This window comes from Trichechus manatus, unplaced genomic scaffold (genome assembly GCF_000243295.1).
Source record: "Trichechus manatus latirostris isolate Lorelei unplaced genomic scaffold, TriManLat1.0 scaffold00159, whole genome shotgun sequence".
Taxonomy (NCBI): Eukaryota; Metazoa; Chordata; class Mammalia; order Sirenia; family Trichechidae; genus Trichechus; species Trichechus manatus.
Genome location: NW_004444095.1, coordinates 891,383 through 910,253, shown reverse-complemented (window position 1 = coordinate 910,253; position 18,871 = coordinate 891,383). Strand labels below are relative to the sequence as shown.

The window sequence follows — 18,871 nt, the reverse complement described above, 5'->3', positions numbered from 1 at the left end:
TTTAGCTAAACAGCAGGTTAGCTCATAAAGTAAAGAATATCACCCTTGAGTACTGCACTCCTTTCAAAAATCATATATGTGAGACCAAATGGCCAACAATTCTTCTAAAACATAGATGAGAAGTTTGGGGGAAAGTGACACTAGGTTATTGGGAACAGAACTAGAATGGAAATAATGAGAATGCTGACACAATGTGAAGAATATAATCAACATCACTGAACAATATGTGTAGAAATTGCTGAATGGGAACCTGTTTTGCTGTGTACACTTTCACCAAAAATGCAATAAAATATTTTTTTTTAATTTCATTTAACTCATTAATTAATGAGGAAACCTTTAAGAAGTTACAACCAGTTCAAAGGAGAATTCAAAGAACCACACAGACACAGGCAAAAAGGAGTGCTGAAATGAATGTATAAATAGATGCAAACTGAGTTAAAAATAAATTGCATTCCATCAGACACAATTCATTTGCATTTCTGTGGGCAAGAATCATTAGCATTATTATTAGTTTTCTACAACTTGCAGAGCGTAAAATAGTTCAAAGTCAATGATAGGTGGAAATAACCTAGAAGGGTGCCCTAGAAAGGACATTTCATAAACTTTTTTTGCTAATTTTAAAGTCTTCCACAATTTTTCCTAACAAGAGGAAGGCCTTTCCCCTTTCCCTTGGGAGCACACATCTAGTGTAACTAGCAAAAGCACTGTCTGTGAGGTGGGAACTGGCATTTCTGCTCGTGGAAAACCCACTAGGATGGATAAAATAAAAAAGACAGACAATAATAAGTGTTGACAAGGATGTGGAGAAACTGAAACCCTTGTACATTGCTGTCGGGGATGTAAAATGGTGCAGCCACTTTTGAAAACAGTTTGGCAGTTCCTGAAAATGTTAAACATAGAGTTACCATATGACCCAGCAATTCCACTCCTAGGTATATACCCAAAGGAACTGAAAATGTATATCCACACAAAAATCTGTACAACAATGCTCACAGCAGTATTATTCATAATAGTCACAAATGAAAACATCCAAATACCCATCAACTGATGAATGGATAAATAAAATGTTGTATATCCATATAATGGAATATTATTCAGCATCAAAAAGTATGAACCTTGAAAACATTACACTAAGTGATAAACGCAGGCACAAAGGCTCACACAGTGTATGATTCATTTATTTGAAATATTCAGAGTGGGTGAATCTATAGAGCCAGAAAGTAGATTACCAGTGGTCAGGAACTGGGGAGAGGCCAGTGGGTAATGACTACTAATGGGTCGTTGTTGTTAACAACAGTCAAGTGGATTCCAACTCTTGGCGACCCCATGTGTTGCAGAGTAAAATTGCTCCATAGGGTTTTCTTGGCTGTAATCTTTAGGCAAGCAGATCACCAGGCCTGGAGAGCCGCTGGGTGGGTTCAATCCGCCAATCCTTCAGTTACCAGCCAAGCGCTTACCCTTTGGGCCACCAGCGATCCTTTGTTAATGTGTACCAGGTTTCTTTTTGGGATGATGAAAACGTTCTGAAATTAGATAGTGGTTGCAGAATTCCATGACCATGAATACAGTAAAAACCACTGACATGTTCATTTTCAAAGAGTAAATTTTATGGTATATGAATTATATCTCAATAGTGCTGTTATTTTAAAAAAAAAAAAAAAAAAAGGCTCCGGATGCTCACCGAACAGCTACCAGGGTTTCTGCCTCAACCAGGATCCGTGGAACGCTGCGCTCACACAGTCCCTCCGGGCCCGCGTTCTAGGCCTGCCCCTCGTAACGGACCCGTCATCCGGGTCCCAATCCCCACCCCACCCCCAATAACGGACCCACCATCCGGGTCCTAATCCTCCCCTTATAAAAGGACGCTGCCAACAGGGCCCGAGCCCCGCCATCTTGGTTTGAACCCCGATATCAGAGCCTGCTGCCAACGCCGAACCGCCCACCCTGGGGGTGCCTCGTGGACTCCGCCGCGCCCGCCGCGCCCGCCGCCCCCACCGCCGCCCGCTGCGCTCCACCTGCACCCTCCTTGGCGCCAACTGGCCCGCGCTGCCCGCCATGGCGACCGCACCGTCAGCGCAGGTGCGTCAGAACTACCACCAGGAGTGCGAAGCCGCCGTCAACCGGCAGATCAACCTGGAGCTCTACGCGTCCTACGTGTACCTCTCCATGGCCTACCACTTCGACCGCGACGACGTGGCCCTGAAGAACTTCTCCGCCTACTTCCTGCGCCAGTCGGGCGAGAAGCACAAGGACGCGGAGACGCTGCTGAAGCTGCAGAACCAGCGTGGGGGCCGCATCCAGCTCCGCGACATCAGGAGGCCCGACCTGGACGACTGGGGCAGCGGGCTCAACGCCATGGAGCGCGCCTTCCTCCTGGAGCAGAGCGTCAACCAGAGCTTCCTGGACCTGCACCGGCTGGCCACCGACAAGGGCGACGCGCAGCTGTGTGACTTTCTGGAGAGTCACTTTCTGCACGAGCAAGTGAGGGCCATCAAGGAGCTGGGCGACCACGTGACCAACCTGCGCAAGCTGGGGGCCCTGGACGGCGGCCTGGCCGAGTACCTGTTCGACAAGTTCACCCTGGGCAACAGCAACAAGGAGAACTGAGCCTCAGCACCGGGGGACTTCCGTGGTCCCTGGTGTGCCCAAGCATGCTGCAGTTACAACAAGTTCACTTTCTTTTCTCTTCATACTCTACCATTTCTTCCAATAAAGTGACTTGGTACCAGAGTTAAATAAATAAAGGTCTTCTGGTGATTCTTGTGTGTGCGACACTCCCACCTTTGAAGAACAGGGCACATCCTCATGTAGTGGTCCAGGAGTCGCCCCACCCACCCATGCCCCAACCTCATGCAGCTCGGGAACTCCAGGGGTGGAGGGAGGGACAAGGCATTTCAGGTGAGCCTGGAAAATACAAAATTAATCTTCACCTTATAAGCAAGGTGGAGGGTGATGGTGAACTGGGGTTGGGTGAGGGGGTAAGGGAGGGTGGGGTAGTACCTGGGTGTCTCCTCACCCACCCATGCCCCAACCTCATGCAGCTTGGGAACTCCAGGGGTGGAGGGAGGAAAAAGGTATTTCAGGTGAGCCTGGAAGACACAAAATTACTCTTCCCCTTATAAACAAAGTGGGGTGGGTGAGGTGGGGTGGGGTGGGGTGGAGTGGGGTGATTCCTGGGTGACTGTGCATGCATGTGCTCAGTAGAAGGATAACATGGCCTGGAATTCATGATAATGGTTACCTTTAAGGAGGGGGAGGTGAAAGGAATGGTATTGGACAGGGATTAAAATAAAGATCTTTAACTTAGTCTAAAATGTTTTAGTTTATTAAAATATGCAAATGTTAACATTTACTGATTCTGGGTTGCAACATGCCCCCCCCCCCAAGGAAGCCTGGCAGAATACCTCTTTGACAAGCTCACCCTCTGTGGCAGCAGAAAGTGAGCCTTAGGCGGGCTTCCCCATGGGGGGGATGAAAAACTGAAATAATAAAAATACTCATTGCAGTTGAGTCAATTCCAACTCATAGCGACACTATAGGATAGATTAGAACTGCCCCATAGGGTTTCCAAGGCTGTAATCTTTACGGAAGCCAAACAGCAACTGAGCACTTAACCACTGCATTACCAGAGCTCCTTAAAATATTAACAATAGCACTTTGGAAGTCCAAGTCCTTTTGTTTACATTATTGTATTTAATTTTTATATGAGCTTCAGGAGGTAGGAAGGGCAGGTATTAGGACCATGTCTTTGCCCGTGAGAAAAGGGGAGGTCACACAGGTAAGAAGTTATGGAATGCAGACATGAACGTAGATCTTCTGATACCAGGTTACATTCTCTTTCTGTTATCTCACAGGTATATCAATGGGTTAAGCAGGATTGTGCGGGTAGACTGGGAACCCAGCCAGATAACCAGCCCGGAAGGAAGGGAAATCCCCACCCTTAAAGACAGCACTGATCACCATAGGCTTTCTCCCCTAATTACAGGTGTGCCTTTCAGCTTAGGGTGGGGGTGGCTTCTAAACCTCAGCCAAAAATCCTTCCCATATGAAAGGAGCCTTCAAAATTAGCAACAGACTGTATAAACGGAAGCAGGGCACTTCACAGGAAGGCGTTGACACCTGTACACCTGAAGCCCTCTGTTCAGGCTCTCTCCCCTACAAAGGCAGCAACCCTGTGACTTGAGTTGGCACTGACTACCTGGGAAGACCTCAGGGCTGGAAATCCCCAGGATGTTCCAGAGAGTGTGCCATCCACCCAGACGTCTTCACTATGAGTGGCTTTTCTTCAGGCACAGTGGGCCAAGGAGGTGACTGCAGAACACACATACATGACCTGCAAAGTCAGTTCACTCCAAAGCCTGGACAGAGAACCCTTGTATCTTTGCCATGCACGGTGCATTATAATCTATATACTGAAGCATTGACTTTTGTGAGGTCCTTACTGACTTCTCTCAAGCTGACCCCAATCTGGTTCTGTCTTGGTCGCTTGGCCCCCTGTTTGTCTCCGTTTCCCTTTTCCCGTGATTCAGAGGAACTTTCTGGAATAATGAAGAGAAGTCCACTTAGACCTCCATCCTTTTATTTTACCTGGAAAAGAAGGATTTTCCTCACCTGCAAGACTAGAAGTGAGTTGTGATGACACTCCAGCAGCCATTACAAGCCACTACTTGTAGTGTCGAATTTCACAGCTTTTCTTTAAGAATCCCTGGCAAAGAAGTCTAGGTACAGCTGCAGCTCTGTTGTTTCTCTCCTTTGTGTTCTTCTACAAAAAAAAAAAAAAAAAAGAATGTTCTAAATCCCCTTCTTTTAGTTCAGTTTTAGGGTCCACAAACAGCCTTTCAAACAAGCGGCGCAGTGGTAGAGGAATTAAGAAACACTTGGACAGATTACGTTTGCCTCAGGTTCACTTTCCCCCTTCCGCAAAACAAAAACTGTGGCCTTCGAGTCAACTCCAACTCATGGCAACCCCATGTGTTACAGAGTAGAACTGTTCCATAGGGTTTTCTTGGCTGTAAACTTTATGGAAGGAGCCCTGGTGGCACAATGGTTACGTTCATGGCTGCTAACTGAAAGGTGGATGGTTCAAACCCACCAGTAACTCCGTGGGAGAAAAGATTTAGCAATCTGCTCCTATAAATATTACAGCCTAGGAAACCCTATGGGGCAGTTCTACTCTGTCCTATAGGGTCACTATGAGTTGGAATCGACTCCACGGCACACAACAACAATGTTTAGGGCAGCAGATCGCCAGGCCTTTCTTCCATAGTGCTAGTAGGTGGGTTCAAACTACCAACCATTAGGTTAGAAGCCAAGCGTCCATTGCCCCCAGTCTCCTTTTTCCCACCCTCCCCTACAGTGTATCTCTCAAAAGGGGTGAGCAAACTTCTTGTGAATGTGCCCCCTCTTTTTGCCCTGCCCACATCCTCACAGCCTTCCCAACTCCTTGATAACCTAAGGTAACTTTCAGTACTTGGAAGTGAGTTGTGGCTTGGTCTCCCAGCCCTGGAAAATACCACCCTGAGATGCACAGCTGGATGATTGTCAGTCACTGGCCATGATCTGTTGCTTGGGGGAATAATATCTGACACAGTGGCTGTTGCTATGGGTACTGGAATCTCAGGCAATGCTAATATCAGGACAGACTAAGGGAAAATGGTAAAATTGATAACTTCATCTCAGGCTCAAACATGGATTCAAATTAACTGTGTTGAATAATTTACCTCTGAGGGGAAAAATCCTCACTCTGTCACAAAAGGAAATTTCTTAATAGATGGTTGTCACTGACAACTTGTACTTTATTTTCCAGACAAAGGAAAAGTTTTTTTTTCCTCACAAATGTGTGACAAGCAGTACAAAGCACCTATTAATTTCTCCTGAATCTTCTCTACTCTTGAAATTTGTTCTAAATTTCTGATTTCTAAATTCTGCTTTACTTTTTTTCCATTTGCCAGCAATTCCATTTTCTTTGTTCAAACCTAAGAGACATAGCTAATCAAGTATTCAATTGAGGCAAGCATTATCTGTAATCTTGGAAGTGATACTATGCTTTAGATTTAAAAAATATCAAAAATCGTTACAAATCTTTTTTTTTTTTTTTTTCAGTCCTGAGTTCATCTTCAGAGGGATATTGATGGAGAATTTTCTTCAGGAAAGCTGAAGTGTGAAATTAGAGTAATTATATTGGCAAAATGTTAGGACACCTAAAAGTTAAAGAAATTTACACCTTGATGCACTAGTCAAGAGGGACGTAAGAGTAGAGTAAGGTACAGTGAGAAAGGAAGGTGATAATGGCTAAGATGTCTTAAAGAAATGTGTATCCATTTGGATTGGATTTGGTTATGCGTAACAAAGACCAGAAAAGCAGTGGCTTTAAGAAGATAGAAGGTTTTCTCTCCCTTGTGTAAAAGAAGTATGGAAGAAAACAGTTCAAAGCTGCTGTAGAAGTTTTTTTCTATCACATTTCACCGATTCCAAGAAGCACATTAAAAAAAAAAAAAAAATTAGTGTCTGAATGAATCTCTGGGTGGTGTAAATGGTTAAGCGCTGGACTGCTAGCCTAAAGGTTGGCAGTTGGAGCCAGGGCTTTGAACCGTTTGTTCCCGGTTCAGTCATGGCTGACAGAGTAAAACCAAAACAGACCCGAATTTTTAAAATTTGTGTGATCCAGAACCGTAACTGGAACGGGAAAAATTACAGGTCGAAGCCCTGGAATGGGAGATTCGGAAGAGGTGTAGTGAGCCCTTTCAGGAGCCTGATGTGTGAGACTGGATTATCGCCAGGATTGAGGCGATGACACACATTCAAAGCGGCGTGGTCAGCCACCATCTTTGCGCAGGGTACTACTGTTTTTGTCTCTGCACAAAATCCCACAGGCAAGAGATTTGGTTGCTATGCAACGCATACGCAGCCCTTGTTTTCTAATAGAGGGATTAAGTTTCTGGCAGGGCTTCAACCCATAATTTTTCCCTTTCCAGTTATGGTTCAGGTTCAGTCAAGTTTTAAAAATTGGGTCAGTTCCTGTGTCGCTTCCGTGGCCATGATTGAAACAGGAAGAACCGGTTCAAAGCCTTGGTTTGAACCCACCCAGAGGTGCCTCAGAAGACAGGCCTGGCAATCTTCTTCTGCAAGGTCACAGCCTTGAAAACCCTATGGAGCACAGTTCTACTCTGACACACATGGGGTCACCATAAGTTGGAATCAACTCAACAACAGCTAACAAGTATCTTTGAAATTGAGATTTCACAATCTCTCTTGGCCATAGGGGTCATAGCCTGAGCATGCACATCAAACTCAACAGAGTGGGGTCATTGTCTTGCAAAAAAGTCCTGGAGACAATAGAGGAGTACTCTTTAGAAATGCTGCACATCAACATTTTGATGACACAGAGGGCAATATTAAGAGATATCAATGATTCTCAATACAACAGTGATTTAGAAGAGTTGAAATTTGAATCTGAAGATGTTTTAGCAGTCTCCTAAACAATTTTAGGAATCCCTGAGCGGCACCAACAGTTAAATACTGGACTACTAGCCAAAACGTTAGCGGCTTGAACCCACCGAGAGGCATCTCAGAAGACTGGCCTAGCCGTCTGCTTCTGAAATGTCACAGCCTTGAAAACCCTATGGAGAATACATGGGGTCACCATGAGTCAGAATCGACTTGGCAGTAATGGGTTTGTTGTTGTTTTTTAAAAAAAAAGAAAAATTTATTTAACATATGGTTTCCTTTGTGTGTGTGTGCACGAGTGATCTAATGACAAAATAAACTCTGTCTAATTAAGTATAAAACAAATCCTTCAATAAGTATAAAATGAAAAATCTAACAAAAAAAATCTAAGGGATCAGAAAATATTGTGTCCTAGTTTAATTGGTAGCATATTTTTTTTTAATTTCTTTGTGGGACATAAAATAATGGTATGTCTTAAAATTGACATCTTTGATTTGATAAAATAGATTATTTTGTTGCTCCATTGTACAGAGCTTCCACTCTTAAGGTCGTCTCATGACCCACTATGGCTACTAGAGCACCAGCCACTAATCAGCATACCAGGAAGGAGAAAGAAGAAAGAAGGAGAAAGGGTATCGTCCCTCCTTTAAGAAGACTTCTGGAACTAAAATACAATACTTCTTCTTACATATCATGCGTCTTAGTCATCTAGCGCTGCTATAACAGAAATACCACAAGTGGATGGCTTTAACAAAGGGAAATTTATTCTTTCACTATCTGGTAGGCTACAAGTCCAAATTAAGGGCCTCAGTTCCAGGGGAAGGCTTTCTTTCTCTGTCGACTCTGGAGGAAGGTCCTTGTTATCAGTCTTGCCATGGTCTGGGAGCATCTCAGCGCAGGAACCTCAGGTCCAAAGGATGCACTCTGCTCCCGGTGCTGCTTTCTTGGTGGTAGGAGGTCCCCTATTCTCTGCTTGCCTCCCTTTCCTTTTATCTCCTGTAAGGTAAAAGGTGGTGCAGGCCACACCCCAGGGAAACTCCCTTTACGTTGGATCAGGGATGTGACCTTAGTAAGGCTATTACAATCCCACCTAATCCTCTTTAACATAAAATTACAATCACAAAATGGAGGACAACCACACAATACTGGGAATCTTGGCCCAGCCAAATCGATACACACATTTTTGGGGGGCATAATTCAATCCATGACATCATGGAACTAGTCACATGGCTCACTTACTTGTAAAAGAGTTTGTGAAATACGGTCTTTTAGCTGGACAACAATTTGCCTAGCTGAAATATCAGGGTTCATTTACTAAAAAATAAGGGGAGAATAGATTTTAGGAGGTAACTAGGAAAGTCTGGCATGTCACAATGAGAAAGGTTAGAGAAGAGGAAACTAAAAAAATTTATATGAGAGATGACTCTTTCCCTATTGAGTCCCCTGTTCTTTTTTTTTTTTTTCTAGAAGTCTTCCTTTACAGGGAGGAAAGCGGGGGGGGGGTCTGTGTGTGAAGGGATCGATATATTTATTTAAGAAATCAGTGCGTGTCTGCGTATTGTTTGCTGTTATTGGTTCTGTTAAGTTGATTCTGACTTATGATGACTCCCCGCGTTTGCAGAGTAGAACTGCTCCATAGGCTTTTCAAGGCTGCGAACTTTCAGAAGCAGATCACCAGGCCTTTCTTCCTAGGCACCTCTGGGTGTGTTTGAACTGCCAATCTTTTGGCTAGTAGTTGAGCGCTTCCCTGTTTCCGCCACCCAGGGACACCTATACGTATTGCTATGCCACCAGAAGACCTACAAACACCATAGGAAACATGATAAATGCAACAATCAGGGTACGTACAAAGAGCTTTGGTTGGTACAGGGAGGAATTGGTCACCTTCTGACTGGAAAAATTGAGGAAGAATTAATGGGGAAGATGACATGTGAACTGTATCTTATACAAACTGGTAGAGTTCACTAGTTTAAAAAAAGGCATTCTAGATAGAGAAAACAGCATGTACAAAGGCAAAGGGTGTTTGAAAGAACCTTATACAAAGATATGGGTGGAGAAGTGGTGGGTGATGAGTCTAGAAAACAAAGATGGTAACCACACTGTAAAGAATTTTGAATGTCAAACTGAGGAGTTGTTGGTGGACTGTGGCAAAGATTTTTAAGTCATTGAGTGACAAACTCAAATCTGTGCCTTAAAACAGTGATTCAGGTTGACAATCTGGAAAGCAGCCTGGAGAGAGAAGAAATTAGAGGCAGGGAGACCAATTGGGAGGCCATTGCAAGAGGAAGTGAGGACCTGAACAAAGCTGTACCAGTGGTAATAGAGAAGAACTGGTGTTTTGGTTTGTGTTTCCTCAGAAGCAGACTTTGAGCCAAGAATTTGAGGGCAGGTAGTATATTTTGAAGTTGCCCTCAGGAAAACTGGGGAGCGGAGAAACAGATAGGGAAGGAAAGGAAACTAATAAAACAGTGCAGTTACTGCTATGGGCAACTGCAGCTCGATTCTGCCGGAGAACTCAGGGAGACAGTGTAGAACAAACCTCATAGTTATCTCAATCGAGGAGCAAGGAAGCTGGAATATTTACCCACCAATTTCCCATCTGTTATTCACCCTTCAGAACTTTCACTTAGCCATAGAGTGGACCAAATGTCCTCCCTTGACCAGGAAAAAGTCCTCAGGAAAAGAGTCTGAGGTGTTTCCAGCAAGCAGCTTTCAGAGTACAGAGGTGAGTGCCAAGGATATGTGGGTGGGGCACCAAAGCATCTATCATTGTTGGTGAATTAAAAATATATATATTACCTGTTGCCATCGAGTTGATTCCGACAGAGTAGAACTGCCCCATAGAGTTTCCAAGGAGTGCCTGGTGGATTCAAACCGCCCGTATATTTGTTAGCCGCCGTAGCTCTTAACCACTATGCCACCAGGGTTTCCATATATATATTAGGAGGGTAGAAAAGACAAGACTTGATAAGCAATTGATGTTGGGGAAAGAGTAAGGAGGAAAGAGGAACTGAAGAAGACTTGGTATTTTACTGTTGGATATTAACTAAGATGGGTCATACTGGAAGAGGAACGTGCTTTAAGGCTGGGGTGAGGACAGGAGTTCATTCTAGGGGGTGTGTGTGTGTGTGTGTGTGTGTGTGTGTGTGTATTTGCTTGTTTTTGGAGATACTTTCAGGTCCCTGGGTGGCACAAGCAGTTTGCAATCGGCTGCTAACCCAAAACTTGGCAGTTCGAACCTAGCCAGCAGCACCGTGGAAGAAAGGCTTAGCAATCTGCTTCCATAAAGATTACAGCCAAGAAAACCCTATGGGGCAGTTCTACTCTATAACACACGGGGTTGCCAGAGGTGAACATTGGTACATTACTGTTAACTCAACTCCACACTGTATTCAGATTCCACCAGTTTTCCCACTAATGTCCTTTTTCTGTTCCAGGATCCCACATTACATTTTATTGTCATATCTCCTTAGTCACCTCTATCTCAGCCTTTCCTTGTTTTCAAGACCTTGACAGTTTTGAATAGTGCTTGTCAGGTATTTTGTACAATGTCCTTCAATTTGAGTTTGTCAGTGTGTTTCTCATGATTAGACTGGGGTTATGGGTTTTGAGGAAGAATACAAGAAAGATGATCCAACTGAATGCAGAAATTATCAAACAATATCATTAGTATCACACACGAGTCAAGTTTTGCTTAAGATCATTTAAAAGCGGCTAGAGCAGTACATTGACAGGGAACTACCAGAAATTCAAGCTGGATTCAGAAGAAGACGTGGAACTGGGATATCATTACTGATGTAAGATGGATCCTGGCTAAAAGCAGAGAATACCAGAAAGATGTCTACCTGTGTTTATCGACTATGCAAAGGCGTTTGACTGTGTGGATCATAACAAATTATGGATAACACTGGAAAGAATGGGAATTCTAGAACACTTAGTTGTGCTAATGAGGAACCTGTACACAGATCAAGAGGCAGTCATTCGAACAGAACAAAGGGATACTGCGTGGTTTAAAGTCAGGAAAGGTGTGTGTCAGGGTTGTATCCTTTCACCATACCTATTCAATCTATATGCTGAGCAAATAATCCGAGAAGCTGGACTATATGAAGAAGAAAGGGGCATCAGGATTGGAGGAAGACTCATTAACAACCTGCATTATGCAGATGACATAACCTTGCTTGCTTAAAATGAAGAGGACTTGAAGCACTTACTGATGAAGATCAAAGACTAGAGCCTTCAGTCATCTCAACATAAAGAAAACAAAAATCCTCACAACTGGACCAATAAGCAACATCATGATAAATGGAGAAAAGATTGAAGTTGTCAAGGATTTCATTTTACTTGAATCCACAATCAACACCCATGGAAGCAGCAGTCAAGAAATCAAAGGACACATTGCATTTTTGCATCTTCTGCAAAAGACCTCTTTAAAGTGTTGAAAAGCAAAGATACCACCTTGAAGACTAAGGTGCGCCTGACCCAAGCCATGATGTTTTCAATAGCCTCATATGCATATGAAAGCTGGACAATGAATAAGGAAGACAGAAGAAGAATTGACGCCTTTGAATTGTGGTATTGGCAAAGAATATTGAATATACCATGGACTGCCAAAAGAAAGAACAGATCTGTCTTGGGAGAAGTACAACCAGAATGCCCCTTAGAAGCAAGGATGGCGAGACTACATCTCATATACTTTGAACATGTTATCAGGAGGGATCAGTCCTTGGAGAAGGACATCATGTTTGGTAAAGTAGAGGGTAAGAGAAAAAGAGGAAGACCCTCAACAAGATGGATTAACACAGTGGCTACAACAATGGGCTCAAGTAGAACAACGGTTGTGAGAATGGGGCAGGACCAGGCAGTGTTTCGTTCTATTGTATATAGGGTTGCTATGAGCCAGAATAGACTCGACGGCACCTAACAACAACACCACACAGGTTAAATACTCTTCTCATTACATCATATCAGGGGATGCATGATATCAACATGACTGACTATCACTGGTGATGTTAAACTTGATCACTTGGTTAAGGTGGTATCTCCCAGGTCTCTCCACTGTGAAGTTACCTTTTCTCCCTTTCCATACTCTATTCTTTGGAAGCAAGTGACTAAGTCCATTTCATGCTCAGGGAGAAGAGATTTAAGCCCCACCTCCTGAATGGGGAGAATATCAACCTATATTATTTGGAATTGTTCTGTAAGAAAGATTTATCCCTTCTACCCCATTCGTTTTTTATTAAATCATTTATTTATATCAGTATGGACTCGTGGATATTTATTTAATACTTTTGGTTATAATGCAATACTACTTTATTTTTGTTGCTAAAATTGTTCAGCTTTGGCCATTGGGAGCTCTTTCAGTTGACTCCTGTGTCCATTTGATATACCCCCGTCATTGTGTGTATATGTGTGTGTGTGTGCACGCGTGTGTGCGTGTGCGTGTGTGTGTGTTTAACACTTCCTTAATTGCTTTCATCAGTCCAAGGTGGTCCAGGCTCATCTAGTATTTTGCCTACACCACCCCCTAGAATCAGCCATTTCTCCAAAGAGCCCTGATTCTTTTTATTGGATAAATAGTATTTAGAAGGCAACATCCTGGCAAACTAATGAGTTTTTAATTAGGAGAGTTCTCATGAAATTCTATATTTCTAGCTTTTCTTGAAAATGTGGACTATTCACCCTTCTGGGTTCTATTGCCATGAGAACCTTTATTATGAAGTTGAGTTGCAGTTGCCACCTTAAGTATATATGTTCTCCAATTCACCACAGTTCATGTATTTAAGCAATGCAACTTAGACACTCAAATGTGCTTGTTCATTGATTTGCATTACCTGCTGGGCCCTGTAGGCACTCAAATCTGTCATAATGTATATGGACTTTTTGTCCCAGGTATCATGCAGACTGAAAGAGTCAGTAACTTGGATGGATCTAGAAAAAGGATGGTTCCTGTCTTTTGGGTTGGTGTGCTCCTGGGCTTCTGATGGTATTTGAGAGGTGACACTTGGGACCTTGGGCACTGTTTCCTTGTTGCTTAGAATTTTAAGAGCTCAGGTTATAGATTAGTCTGCAGGTGACTTTGTCAGTTCTTGTTCCCTTGTTGGCCAAAATGCTCACCTTCTGCTTTTTGCTATCACTTCTTGCCATCATGAGAGTTTATCTTGATGATTTTGTAGCCTTCAAATGCATTACTGGGAAGAATTCACCAGAAGGCACAGACCAAAAGTCTCACAGATCAAATTAATATACTCAAATGACACTGTTTACTGAATGATTTAAAACATATAGTGAGAAACAAGGAGAGCGAGAGAGAGCAGGATGGAAGGAGCATGCTGCCTGAATCCCATGTCATGCAGTGTTCACATGTTCATTCTCTCCGCTGGTGCTTCAGCCTTCCCCACTGACTGTGTGGCTATGAGGACCAGGGATGAAGACACCTGTAGCAAACACACTGCTCTATGAGAGAGATGCTGGGGCAAGTACTCCTGGTCACAGTGATAACTCAAAGATCACCTACTGAGCAGCCACTGTTTTTATCTGATATATCAGTAGAGGAAGTCCCTGGGTGATACAAACAGTTAAGCACTAGACTGCTAACCAAAAGCTTGGCAGTTCAAGTCCATCCAGAGGTGTCTCGGAAGAAAGCCCTGGCGATCTACTTCCAAAAAAATCAGTCATTGCAAACTCTATGGAGCACAGTCCTACTCTGACACACATGGGGTCTCCATGAGTCAGAATCGACTTGATGGCAACCGGTTTGGTTTTTATGGGGCAGAGGATATATGTCACCAAATGGGTGGCTAATTTATGGATGATACAATTATCATGAATAATTGGTTCCTACTTTGTCCTTCTGCCCATTCCTATCTATGTTCAGTATATGTATATACTCTGCCTACTTTATCCACGTCTAACATGCCTCACAAGCACTATCTATACTTTGTTTCATCTATCCTTATTTGTTTGACTTTTTTTCTTTTCTATCACAGAACTGAGTACTCTTAAATAATACAGCAAGTAGACATTTCTCTATGCAAGCAACATCTAATCATTCTTCAGAGATGAACTGGCCTGCAGAGATATTATGAATCTTTTGCAAGGTATTGTTCCTATCATAGTTCTGTCAGCTGGAACCTTTGTTGCCCAACTTGATGATCATCTTAAAGCCCTTTCAGGAGCATATCCAGTTCACAACAAAGGGGGTCATGAATTCATTTTCTTTAGGGACTTTTTCCCTAGTGCCTAGACCTTCTAGGAAATCATTGACTTCAGTAATCTGGGGAGGAATGTAGTCTTATTAAAAGATTACATTTTTAGAAGATACATTAAGAGGATTATCTTCATTATCTAGTGCTACTATAACAGAAATACCCCAAGTGGATGGCTTTAACAAAGAGAAATTTATTCTCTCATAGTCTAGGAGGCTAGAAATCCGAATTCAGGGTGCCAGCTCCAGGGGAACGCTTTCTCTCTCTGTCAGCTCCAAAGGACATGCTGCTCCTGGCACTTCTTTCTTGGTGGTATTGAGGTCCTCCTGTCTCTCTGCTCGCTTCTCTCTTTTATATCTCAAAAGACATTGACTTAAGACATAACCTAATCTTGTAGACTGAGTTCTGCCTCATTAACATAACTGCCTCTAATCCTGCTTCATTAAACATCATAGAGGTAGGATTTACAAAACACAGGAAATTCATTTCAGATGATAAAATGGTGGACAATCACACAATACTGGGAATCATGGCCTAGCCACATTGATATACATTTTTGGGGACATAATTCAATCCATAACAGAGGGTACATCAAAGAGTGACTCAGAACCAATACTTTCAGGGACCAGTTAAGAACAAAAAACCCATCCCAGTTCTCAGAGATGGAAACAACCATGTGGCCTCCTGATAAACAAAATCTGCGGCCTTCAAAATCAGGCAAATAAACTACCTTCTCTCACAGTTTGTTCTGGAAGAGTTTTCTCTTCATAAACAGAATTTCCTCTGACCAGAGAGAACCTCCACTTCTCCATCAGGAGGCTCTCAATAGGGACTTAATGGAAAAGAACCTACTGGAAAAGGTTAAAAAAAAGAAGACTAGATGCCTCAGGTGTTTGCCATCTGTACCCATTCTGGAGAGTCTTTTGGTCCAGCATGCAGTAGTCCTTAGGTTTAGAAGAGCTGCTTGCATAGGGATACTCAAAGATGCCAGGACTGGGCAGGACTCCCACTGACACAGTTAGCAATGAACCCAAGCGCCATTTCAGGATGTAGCATATGATCAAAAACTGATGGTACTGAAGGAAGAAGTCCAAGCTGCACTGAAGGCATTGGTGACAAATAAGCCTCCAGGAATTGATAGAATACCGATTGAGATGTTTCAACAAATGAGTGCAATGCTGGAAGAGCTCACTGGTCTATGCCAAGAAATCTGGAAGGTAGCTTCCAAATTCCAGGTAACTGGCCAACCAACTGGAAGAGATCCATATTTGTGCCCATTCCAAAGAAAGGTGATACAATTGAATGCAGTAATTATCAGAAGACATCATTAATACCACACACAAGTAAAATTTTGCTGAAGATCATTCAAAAATGTTGCAGTAGTACATCAACAGGGAACTGCCAGTAATTCAAGCTGGATTCAGAAGAGGACATGGAATGAGGGATATCATTGTTGATGTCAGATGGATCTTCGCTGAAATCTGAGAATACCAGAAAGATATTTATCTGTGTTTTATTGACTATGCAAAGGCATTCGACTGTGTGGATCATAACAAATTATAGATAACATTGCAAAGAATTCCAGAACACTTAATTGTGCTCATGCAGAACCTGTACATAGATCAAGAGGCAGTCATTTCAAGGACTAGAAGGCAGAAAGGGACAGGAAAGCTGGTGATGGGGAACCCACGGTTGAGTAAGAACAGTGTTGACATGTAGTGGGGTTGTTAACCATTGTCATAGGGCAACATGTGTACTAACTGTTTAATGAGAAACTATTTTGTTCTGTAAACCTTCATCTAAAGTGAGACTAGCAGCACAACTGGAAGAACATAATCGATGTCACTGAATTGTGCGTGTAGAAATTTTGGAAATGGTGTAACTTTGGCTATGTATATTTTCACCAAAAAAAGTCTTCCAAGGTTGAGAAGGGAGAAGGTTGACATGTCGTGGGGTTGTTAACCATGTCATAAAACAATATGTGTACTGACTGTTTAATGAGAAACTATTTGTTCTGTAAACCTTCACCTAAAGTACAATTAAAAAAAAAAAAAGATTACAACCTTGGAAACCCTGGAGGGCAGTTCTACTCTGTCCTGTCAGGTCGCAATGAGTTGGAATAGACTAGACAGCAAAAGGTTTGGTTCACTTTATATTTCTCAGTGCTTATGACATTGCCTGGCACATAGTAGAAGCTCAATAAATATTTGTTAAATGAAAAAAAAAAGAGGCGGTCATTTAAACACAAGGGGATACTGTGTGGTTTAAAATCAGAACAGGTGTGTGTCAAGGTTGTATCATTTCACCATACTTATTCAATCTGTATGCTGAGCAAATAATCCGAGAAGCTGGACTATATGAAGAAGAGCGGGGCATCAGGATTGGAGGAAGACTCATTAACAACCTGCGTTATGCAGATGACACAGCCTTGCTTGCTGAAAGTGAAAAGGATTTGAAGCACTTACTGATGAAGATCAAAGACTACAGCCTTCAGTATGGATTACACCTCAACATAAAGAAAACAAAAACCCTCACAACTGGACCAATAAGAACATCATGATAAGCGGAGAGAATATTGAAGTTGTCAAGGATTTCACTTTACTTGGATCCACAATCAACACCCATGGAAGCCACAATCAAGAAGTCAAACAATGTATTGCATTGGGCAAATCTGCTGCAAAAGACCTCTTTAAAGTGTTCAAAAGCAAAGATACCACCTTGAAGACTAAGGTGCGCCTGACCCAAGCCATGGTATTTTCAATTGCCTCATATGCATGCGAAAGCTGGACAATGAATAAGAAAGACCGATGAAGAATCGATGCCTGTGAATTATGGTGTAGGTGAGGAATACTGAATATACCATGGACTGCCGGAAGAACAAACAAATCAGTCTTGGAAGAAGTACAGCCAGAATGCTCCTTAGAGGTGAGAATGGTGAGATTTCATCTCACATACTTTGGACATGTTATCAGGAGGATCAGTCCCTGGAGAAGGACAATATGCTTGGTAAAGTAGAGGGTCAGTGAAAAAGAGGAAGACACTCAATGAGATGGATTGACACAGTAGCTGCAACAATGGGCTCAAACATAGCAACAATTGTGAGGATGGCCCAGGACTGGGGGCAGTGTTTGGGTCTGTTGTACATAGGGTCGCTGAGTCAGAACCAACTCGACAGCACCTAACAACAACAATCCTATGAGGAAGACGCTATTCTTATTCCCATTATACAGATGAAGAAACAAGGGGCAGAAAGGATAAGAAAATTGTCCAAATGCTAGTAAATTGCAAAATGGAGATTTAAACCTCATCAGGCAGGTACTGACAATGTCTTGCCTATCTCCCTTCAGTCCTTTGCATTTCAGTGCACTTTGGTTTGACTTTCATCTCACAACTCCTACAACTAATGGCCCTGTGTTTGAAGCAGCAGAGAGAGCATTCTCTCTAATCAGGAGAGTGGCATCAAGAAGTTCTGTAGAAAGTCTTGCTGTCCTTTTACTTTTTAAACCAAAGTTTGACTATTGTTTCAATTTGCTGCTTCAGAAGAGTACAAGCCAAGATGTCAGGATGTCAGAAGCACTAGAAGAACATCAAATCACCTGGTGGTGTCGGCAGAACTGTCTTAGAGCAACATCAAAGAAACGCAGGCCTTGCACCCTTCCTCTCAGAGAAACAACATCAGACTAGGCTCTGGCAGTTTTTACCTCCCTCAAAAAATGGTTCACTGTTTTTGTCAGACATTTGGAAGAAGGAAGTTTATCAGCAACCCCTGACGTTTAAAGGATGTCAATGTTCCTTAACCACCCAGTCATTCTGAAGGGACGCAGGAGTGTCAGAACAGAATCAAGGAACAGCAGCAAGGTTGCACAGCATGGCATTTACCCACTAGACTGTACAACTAATAAAATATTACCATCACCACCCTAGACCTCAACATCTCCGTAGGCAGATGTGAAGAGGGGCTCCCCAGGCACTCTCGCCTCCAAAACTGACAGCCTCACCTTCACTGTCTGCTTTGCAGCCACAAGATCTATCTCAAATTGTCTTTTATCTCTGCTTATGTTGTGTGCTCAAGTGTGTCAGAGTAGAACTGTGCTCCACGGGGTTTTCAATTGTAGATCACCAGGTCTTTCTTCTAAGGTGCCTCTGGGTGGACTCTAATCTCTAACATTTTGGTTAGCAGTCAAGAATATTAACCATTTGTACCACCCAAGGACTCCATC

At 42.8% G+C, this 18,871-nt stretch overlaps 1 pseudogene; it reads left to right on the top strand.

Moving 5' to 3' along the window:
- Nucleotides 1–2,046: 2,046 nt before the first annotated feature.
- Nucleotides 2,047–2,607, top strand: LOC101355995 (ferritin heavy chain pseudogene; annotated as a pseudogene).
- Nucleotides 2,608–18,871: the final 16,264 nt, after the last annotated feature.